Below are 10,336 nucleotides of genomic sequence, written 5' to 3' on the forward strand. Positions count from 1 at the left end.
AACGACGATTTACCACAATGATGTGTATGTACGCTCGCACGTTGACAATAGGAGAAATTAAAATATATTCTATGAGCTCGAGACACCATATTCCGGTATTCAATCGTTCATTGATGTTTATGGCCGACCATTCACATCCCCAGATCGTCACATTTATTGACCTTTGAACCGGTCTGGCTCTTGCATTGATCTGCCTGAAAAATATATCCCGATCATTCTTATTGATTTTGTTTGTTTATTTGTTTGTCTGTTTGTTTCAGAAGCAATCAGAATTGTGGAATAGTTATGTATTCAGGCTGGCATGATTAAAGGCTCGTAGCAATGGTGGTCTGCTATGACCTGACCGGTCGAATATTTTGGCACAGTAAGTTTGATACTGTTCAAAAGCCGAATAATTTGGCTTAAAAGGGTCGGCTCGTCTCAACCACTGTGCCACACCCTAGAGACACTGCATGACATGAGTGTGTCTGTTGCATGTGTATTTCCATAGCGAGAAATGGCAGAGAAGACCTCGGTTATTGACCCGTCAATATTGCCACTCCTTCTAATGATATATGCAAAACACACACGGCAATAAGAGGCTTAATTATGCAGTTGATGCGCGCGCGTGACGTTACCAGAGATACGGCGGACACACTGAAACAACACACCGGGGACTGTGTTCCGCCTTATTTCAGCTGGGCTCGTTGTTACTCCGTTTTCAGCTGGGCTTGGTGTCACGCAAATGTAAGTGTCTGCACTAAAGTACAAACTATGTCTTGTAAAAAACTCATTTCCGGAACCGGATGTTTTTAGCACTTAGGCTAAGTAATTTGTCTCTCTATGGGTGTTTTTAAAAAAAAAATCTGACTAGGTTTATTATGTGACCCGCATCGGCTTGAAATACGTGCGGGTTGTCGCTTTTTGGGCACAAAAGCTGATCAAAATGAAGAAATGATAAACAACGGTATCATTTTATGGCTTTTCTGTATCGTAAGTTTGTTCTATAGTTTCTTGCTGTTATGCTGATGCATTTTCCCGAACCTGCTTCAAGGCGTTGAGGCACGAAAAGTAAAACCAAAACCCATGTCAGTCGAGTTTTGTTCCGCGCTAGACACCCAGAACAAACCACTTGCTTGTTTTGATTGCTTCCTATGACATAATGAGGACGCATTGAAGCACGCAATTGATACAGATGATCATAGCTTTACCCAAAATAGTAAAAATAGAGGAATATTTGTTGTTCGAATCCATGTTTGAGAGACATTTACGTTGAACCTTCATTTTTCACTTAAAAAAACGCATGCACGCCTTACATTCGGCCACTGTCAATTAACCAGGTAAGCAAAAGACGTTTTTAGCTGTCTACAAAGAAAACAATTATTCCCCTTTCTACTGACATTCATCAATTTTAGCTTAGATCAGTGTGAAAGTCATAGTTTGTGTTTTTATGAAGACACTTACGTTTGCGTGACACCGGGCCCAGCTGAAAATGGAGTAACAACAAGCCCAGCTGAAATAAGGCGGAACACAGTCCCCGGTGTGAACAAGAACACTTGCATTCACAACATGGAATAGACTTCAACACTATGGCAATCCGAATGGTGCAAAAGTCCCTTTTAGCTCTTGATGTCTAAATAACACATTATTTAGTTAAATAACGCGTTATTTAGCTAAACAATGCTTTATTTAGCTATATCATGCATTATTTAGCTAAATAATGCATTGTTTAAATTAAACAATGCATTATTTACAGATACAGAAAAAAGAGAGCCCAGAGCACTAAATAATGCATTGTTTAGCATAAATAAGAGATTGTGTTTGTAAATAACTCATTATTTATAAATAATTACGCGTTTTCTCTAAACAATATATTATATGTAAATAAAGTGTTATTTAAATAAATAAAATATTATTTAGAGAAATAAAATATTATTTATCTAAATAAAATATTATTTAGATAAATAAAATATTATATGTAAATAAAATATTATTTATCTAAATAAAATATTATTTATCTAAATAAAATATTATTTAGATAAATAATTTATTATTTAGATAAATAATTTATTATTTAGATAAATAATTTATTATTTAGATAAATAATTTATTATTTACTGTTTTTGCCTTGAAATAGTATTATTACACTAAATAATGCTTTATATAGCTATATAATAGGTTTCCGCTATATAATTCATGATTTGGTAAATAATACATTATATACCGTAAATAAAATATTATATACCGTAAACAATTCATTGTTTAGCGCATCGCGAAGCCGTTTTTTCTCTTGTTGTTTTTTTCCACGTGTTTCCGTGGATCCACGAGAGCTCTGTTGATTCTCAAACTGACCAATCAGACAACTAGCATCTGTACACTAATTAAAGTCCCATTGTTGAGTGTGACGAAAACTCGTGGTGACGATTTTAAAACATGTTGGGTCACGCATGGTCCAATCTTACATGGTCCAATCTTACATGGTCCAACCTTACATGGTCCAACCTTACATGGTCCAATCTTACATGGTCCCATCTTACATGGTCCAACCTTACATGGTTCAACCTTACATGGTCCAATCTTACATGGTCCAATCTTGCATGGTCCAATCTTGCATGGTCCAATCTTGCATGGTCCAATCTTACATGGTCCAACCTTGCATGGTCCAACCTTGCATGGTCCAATCTTACATGGTCCAACCTTACATGGTCCAACCTTACATGGTCCAACCTTACATGGTCCAATCTTACATGGTCCAATCTTACATGGTCCAATCTTACATGGTCCAACCTTACATGGTCCAACCTTACATGGTCCAACCTTACATGGTCCAATCTTACATGGTCCAATCTTACATGGTCCAATCTTACATGGTCCAACCTTACATGGTCCAATCTTACATGGTCCAACCTTACATGGTCCAACCTTACATGGTCCAATCGTGCATGGTCCAATCTTGCATGGTCCAACTTTACATGGTCCAATCTTACATGGTCCAACCTTACATGGTCCAACCTTACATGGTCCAATCTTACATGGTCCAATCTTACATGGTTCAACCTTACATAGTCCAATCTTACATAGGCCAATCTTACATGGGCCAATCTTGCATGGTCCAATCTTACATGGTCCAACCTTGCATGGTCCAACCTTGCATGGTCCAACCTTACATGGTCCAACCTTACATGGTCCAACCTTACATGGTCCAACCTTACATGGTCCAATCTTACATGGTCCAATCTTGCATGGTCCAACCTTACATGGTCCAACCTTACATGGTCCAACCTTACATGGTCCAACCTTACATGGTCCAACCTTACATGGTCCAATCTTACATGGTCCAATCTTGCATGGTCCAACCTTGCATGGTCCAATCTTACATGGTCCAACCTTACATGGTCCAACCTTACATGGTCCAACCTTACATGGTCCAATCTTACATGGTCCAATCTTGCATGGTCCAATCTTACATGGTCCAACCTTGCATGGTCCAACCTTGCATGGTCCAATCTTACATGGTCCAACCTTACATGGTCCAACCTTACATGGTCCAACCTTACATGGTCCAATCTTACATGGTCCAACCTTACATGGTCCAACCTTGCATGGTCCAATCTTACATGGTCCAACCTTACATGGTCCAACCTTACATGGTCCAACCTTACATGGTCCAATCTTACATGGTCCAATCTTGCATGGTCCAATCTTGCATGGTCCAATCTTACATGGTCCAACCTTGCATGGTCCAACCTTACATGGTCCAACCTTACATGGTCCAATCTTACATGGTCCAACCTTGCATGGTCCAACCTTACATGGTCCAACCTTACATGGTCCAACCTTACATGGTCCAATCTTACATGGTCCAACCTTACATGGTCCAACCTTACATGGTCCAATCTTACATGGTCCAATCTTACATGGTCCAACCTTACATGGTTCAACCTTACATGGTCCAATCTTACATGGTCCAATCTTGCATGGTCCAATCTTACATGGTCCAACCTTGCATGGTCCAACCCTGCATGGTCCAATCTTACATGGTCCAACCTTACATGGTCCAACCTTGCATGGTCCAATCTTACATGGTCCAACCTTACATGGTCCAATCGTGCATGGTCCAACCTTACATGGTCCAATCTTACATAGTCCAACCTTACATGGTCCAATCTTACATGGTCCATATATATTATTGGACCATGTAAGATTGGACCATGCAAGGTTGGACCATGTAAGGTTGGACCATGTAAGATTGGACCATGTAAGGTTGGACCATGTAAGGTTGGACCATGTAAGATTGGACCATGCAAGGTTGGACCATGCAAGATTGGACCATGCAAGATTGGACCATGTAAGATTGGACCATGTAAGGTTGGACCATGTAAGGTTGGACCATGTAAGATTGGACCATGTAAGGTTGGACCATGTAAGGTTGGACCATGTAAGGTTGGACCATGTAAGATTGGACCATGCAAGGTTGGACCATGCAAGGTTGGACCATGTAAGATTGGACCATGCAAGATTGGACCATGTAAGATTGGACCATGTAAGGTTGAACCATGTAAGGTTGGACCATGTAAGATTGGACCATGTAAGATTGGACCATGTAAGGTTGGACCATGTAAGGTTGGACCATGTAAGATTGGACCATGTAAGGTTGGACCATGTAAGGTTGGACCATGCAAGGTTGGACCATGTAAGGTTGGACCATGCAAGATTGGACCATGCAAGATTGGACCATGTAAGATTGGACCATGTAAGGTTGGACCATGTAAGGTTGGACCATGTAAGATTGGACCATGTAAGGTTGGACCATGTAAGGTTGGACCATGTAAGGTTGGACCATGTAAGATTGGACCATGTAAGATTGGACCATGCAAGGTTGGACCATGCAAGGTTGGACCATGTAAGATTGGACCATGCAAGATTGGACCATGTAAGGTTGGACCATGTAAGGTTGGACCATGTAAGGTTGGACCATGTAAGATTGGACCATGCAAGGTTGGACCATGCAAGATTGGTCCATGCAAGATTGGACCATGTAAGATTGGACCATGTAAGGTTGGACCATGTAAGGTTGGACCATGTAAGATTGGACCATGTAAGGTTGGACCATGTAAGGTTGGACCATGTAAGATTGGACCATGCAAGGTTGGACCATGCAAGGTTGGACCATGTAAGATTGGACCATGCAAGATTGGACCATGTAAGATTGGACCATGTAAGGTTGAACCATGTAAGGTTGGACCATGTAAGATTGGACCATGTAAGGTTGGACCATGTAAGGTTGGACCATGTAAGATTGGACCATGTAAGGTTGGACCATGCAAGATTGGACCATGCAAGATTGGACCATGTAAGATTGGACCATGTAAGATTGGACCATGTAAGGTTGGACCATGTAAGGTTGGACCATGTAAGATTGGACCATGTAAGGTTGGACCATGTAAGGTTGGACCATGTAAGGTTGGACCATGTAAGATTGGACCATGTAAGATTGGACCATGCAAGATTGGACCATGTAAGATTGGACCATGTAAGGTTGAACCATGTAAGATTGGACCATGTAAGATTGGACCATGTAAGGTTGGACCATGTAAGGTTGGACCATGTAAGATTGGACAATGTAAGGTTGGACCATGTAAGGTTGGACCATGTAAGGTTGGACCATGTAAGATTGGACCATGTAAGATTGGACCATGCGTGACCCAACATGTTTTAAAATCGTCACCACGAGTTTTCGTCACACTCAACAATGGGACTTTAATTAGTGTACAGATGCTAGTTGTCTGATTGGTCAGTTTGAGAATCAACAGAGCTCTCGTGGATCCACGGAAACACGTGGAAAAAAACAACAAGAGAAAAAACGGCTTCGCGATGCGCTAAACAATGAATTGTTTACGGTATATAATATTTTATTTACGGTATATAATGTATTATTTACCAAATCATGAATTATATAGCGGAAACCTATTATATAGCTATATAAAGCATTATTTAGTGTAATAATACTATTTCAAGGCAAAAACAGTAAATAATAAATTATTTATCTAAATAATAAATTATTTATCTAAATAATAAATTATTTATCTAAATAATAAATTATTTATCTAAATAATATTTTATTTAGATAAATAATATTTTATTTAGATAAATAATATTTTATTTACATATAATATTTTATTTATCTAAATAATATTTTATTTAGATAAATAATATTTTATTTCTCTAAATAATATTTTATTTATTTAAATAACACTTTATTTACATATAATATATTGTTTAGAGAAAACGCGTAATTATTTATAAATAATGAGTTATTTACAAACACAATCTCTTATTTATGCTAAACAATGCATTATTTAGTGCTCTGGGCTCTCTTTTTTCTGTATCTGTAAATAATGCATTGTTTAATTTAAACAATGCATTATTTAGCTAAATATTGCATGATATAGCTAAATAAAGCATTGTTTAGCTAAATAACGCGTTATTTAGCTAAATAATGTGTTATTTAGACATCAAGAGCTAAAAGGGACTTTTGCACCATTCGGATTGCCATACAACACAAGTGAATGAATAGTTTAATGCACTTCTGACTTCAAAGAGACCCCCCGCGGGTTAGGGGGAAGAATTTACCCGATGCTCCCCAGCATGTCGTAATCAAGAGGCGACTAACGGATTCTGTTTCTCTTTTTACCCTTGTTAAGTGTTTCTTGTATAGAATATAGTCAATTTTTGTAAAGATTGTGGTCAAGCAGTATGTAAGAAATGTTAAGTCGTTTGTACTGGAAACTTGCATTCTCCCAGTAAGGTAATACATTGTACTACGTTGCAAGCCCCTGGAGCAAATTTTTGATTAGTGCTTTTGTGAACAAGAAACAATTGACAAGTGGCTCTATCCCATCTCCCCCCTTTCCCCGTCGCGATATAACCTTCGTGGTTGAAAACGAAACATCAAATAAAGAAATAAAGAAACTTCAAAGAGTTGAATGCACAGTCCCAGTGAAAGCTGTTCTGCTCACTCTCTCAGATCTGCCAGGGCTTTCAATGCCATACTGTTCGACGGGCGCAGTGGCCTAGTGGATAAGATATCGGAAGGTCGTGAGTTCAAATCCCGGCCGCGGCCGCTTGGTGGGTTGTTATTTTGTTAATTTTTTTATTTATTTTTAATTTAAAAAAAAATAAAAAATTCTCATATGTATAGGCTTTACATTACATTACATCACATACACAATGGGGCAATTACAACGCACAGGGGGTGGGGGTGGAGGGGTGTTCATGGCTTGTTTTTAAAAAAAAATTTTTAATTGTTTTTGTTTTTTGTTTGTTGTTGTTGATGAATTGTTTATTGTATATACAGCTGTAATAGATATCAGTGCACATCCCTATATACATTTTACGAAATTTACTTCCCTATGCACGCAGCATGATAGCAGATAAGCCTCATGTATAGTGCTTCCCTGTCACGGCCGCTATTTTCCAGCCTGGTGGGTTAAGGGTGGAGATTTATCCGATCTCCCAGGTCAACTTATGTGCAGACCTGCTAGTGCCTTATCCCCCAACGTGTGTACACGCAAGAACAAGATCAAGTGCGCACGAAAAAGATTCTGTAATCCATGTCAGCGTTCGGTTGGTTATAGAAACACGAACAAATCCAGCATGCTTCCCCCGAAAGCGGCGTATGGCTGCCTGAATGGCGGGGTAAATAAGGTCATACACGTAAAAACCCACTCGTGCAAAAACATGAGTGAACGTGGGAATTCAGTCAGCCCGTGAACTAAGAAGACTGAAGAAGAAGAAGAAGAAATGCCACACATATCCTTCCATTTCGACACTGAAAAATTAGTTCATAACAAAATTCCAACTCAGTCCCAACAGAAAGAACTGAGTCAGTCAGACTGTTGACTTTCGGTAGGTGTCCAAGTGGGGGGCACACAGGCTTATGCCACGTAAGAGCTTGGCCACATCTGAGATGTTTACATTGGAGTGTGCCTTTAACTTTTGCTGCATTTATAGTCTCAGCACGTTTTCCTTCCCAATTATACATTGGTTCAAGTCCCAGGTTCAAGTTCGTCCTATCCCCCCCCCCCTTCTCTCTTCACTGTTAGACAGATAAAATACATTTGGGGCGGGGACGTAGCTCAGTTGGTAGCGCGCTGGCTTTGTAGCCAGTTGGTCGCTATCAGCGTGGGTTCGATCCCCACGTTCGGCGAGAGATTTATTTCTCGGAGTCAACTTTGTGCAGACTCTCTTCGGTGTCCGAACACCCCCGTGTGCACACATGCGCACGAAAAAGATCCCACGTTCACAGCGAAAGTCTCAGGGCTTGGAAAACACGAAGACACGCATGCATCATCTCTCGTCTCCGATTATCATGATCGTACTTCGATACTTTGACGAGACAAACCCAATGCTGGTGTGTCGAAGAAGACAGCCACAGCGGGCTTGTTCGAATCAAAGTATCACACCATATCTTCAACGCAGTATTACCAATACCTGTCCCAATATAGACCAGTTGGTCTAAGAGGACGTTAAACCCTAATAGTCAGTCAAAATGCATTTGGAGCAAACTGTAGAGTGATGCGTCACAACACCTTTCCTAAGACGCGGTTCGTTGGGGGAATTTACAACCCAACCTCTCCCGGTCGTCTGAATTTCGCAACCGCACACACGTACACATACGCACGCAAGCACGCACACACACACGCACACACACAAACACACACACAAACAACCCAACCTCTCCCGGTCGTCTGACTTTCGCAACCGCACACACGCACGCACGCACCCACACACCCACCCACCCACACACCCACACACACTCACACACACACAAACAACCCAACCTCTCTCGGTCGTCTGACTTTCGCACGTACACACACACGCACGCACGCACGCACACGCACACACACACTGACACACTCACACACACAAACACACACACTAATCTCCACGACTCTCGACTGACTTTTCTGGAGAATATTAAACACAAGCCTACCGTTTAACGATCGAAACGTATCGACCGTTTCAAAGCGATTTAAAGCAGGTTGGTGTGTACAGTACGTACACGGGCGCATTAGCAAACTTTTATGGCTGCCCCACGCGATGTATTGCCATTGCACAGGGGCTTGGAACTACAGATGCGGGTGTCAGTGTATTATCCTTTTAGAAAATATCTAATAATCGACCACACTTATTATCGGATATAGGGAGTCAGTTCGTAATCCAACCAGTTTGCCAATCAGTCAGTTATAAACTGGCATTCCCTCCCTCTTGCCTTAATTTGCTCACTCACTCTTTTATTGGGTCAACCGATCAAGCTAAAGCTATGCTCCCGCCATAAAAACTGTCTCAACACTGTTTCCATAACTAACCTTTCTTTTTTATATATATTTTTTTTCATTTTGGATTTTGGAAGATTATCAGTCTGTCCGTTTTGGGATTTTGTCTGAAATCGAGTTACACACTTCGCTTCGGGTTTTGGAATAAAGACACTAAAATCAAGAAGTAGTTTGAAAGAAGCGTATTGACGTTCAATTATTCAAATGTTCAGTGCTGCTTTATGGTAGACTTTGCAGAGGGTAATTTCTTCATGTACACGCTCTTGGGGATCGCTTCATCCATTTGTTTTCGCTCCTGACAGCAGTCAAACTTGCTCGCATTTGCTTGCATTTGCTCATTTACACATATTCAACTTCATAAAATCCAACGGGATTCGTCTGTCCGGAGTATGCGTGTGCGTATGCGTATGCGTACGCATTCCCCCAAAATATGACGCTGAACTGAATCGAGTCTCCAACGCTGAAGAGTCAGGTGTTCCTCTATTCACCGTCTATTTATTCAATTAGCATAGTTATGAACTTTTTTTCGATCCAGCCATCACAGGTTCGTCTACATGACAGTAAAGGAAAAGGCCCTTTGATATTTCGAGGTAAAAATGGCTCAACTCGGACTTTTTAAAACGGCCGTTATGAAAAACGATAAATTCTTCGACGTTTAGCCTGGGCAGCTACACAAAACCGTTCCGCGTGTTATCAATACCTGTACTTTCCTTCCAATTCATGTATAAAAGAAAGAACAGGTAAAGAAAAATCCATGTGCACACAAAACCAGAATTATTGGCATCGGGGAATTGAAACTGCACTTATAAAAACGTAATCAATACAAGGCTATTGCGTAGATGTTGACTTTTCTTAATGCCAACACAACGAGGAAACAATGAATGTTTGCTGGATAAAAACATGTTCATAGATCAGATCGAGAGTGAGACAGAGAAAGAGAGAGAAAGAGCGAGAGTCTGTCTCCGTCTGTTTGTGTGTGTGTAAGCACTTGCCCGACCGCGTTGCCGGGCAACGTGCAT

The 10,336-nt window shown here is 40.5% G+C and overlaps 1 protein-coding gene across 1 annotated transcript in view; it reads left to right on the forward strand.

Annotated features, from left to right (window-relative positions):
• LOC138949041 (TRMT1-like protein) overlaps positions 1-10,336 on the forward strand; it is a 322,855-nt gene that overhangs the window by 73,155 nt on the left and 239,364 nt on the right. The gene's annotated exons all lie outside the window — the stretch shown is intronic.

Source organism: Littorina saxatilis, linkage group LG15 (assembly GCF_037325665.1).
Source record: "Littorina saxatilis isolate snail1 linkage group LG15, US_GU_Lsax_2.0, whole genome shotgun sequence".
NCBI classification, from domain to species: domain Eukaryota; kingdom Metazoa; phylum Mollusca; class Gastropoda; order Littorinimorpha; family Littorinidae; genus Littorina; species Littorina saxatilis.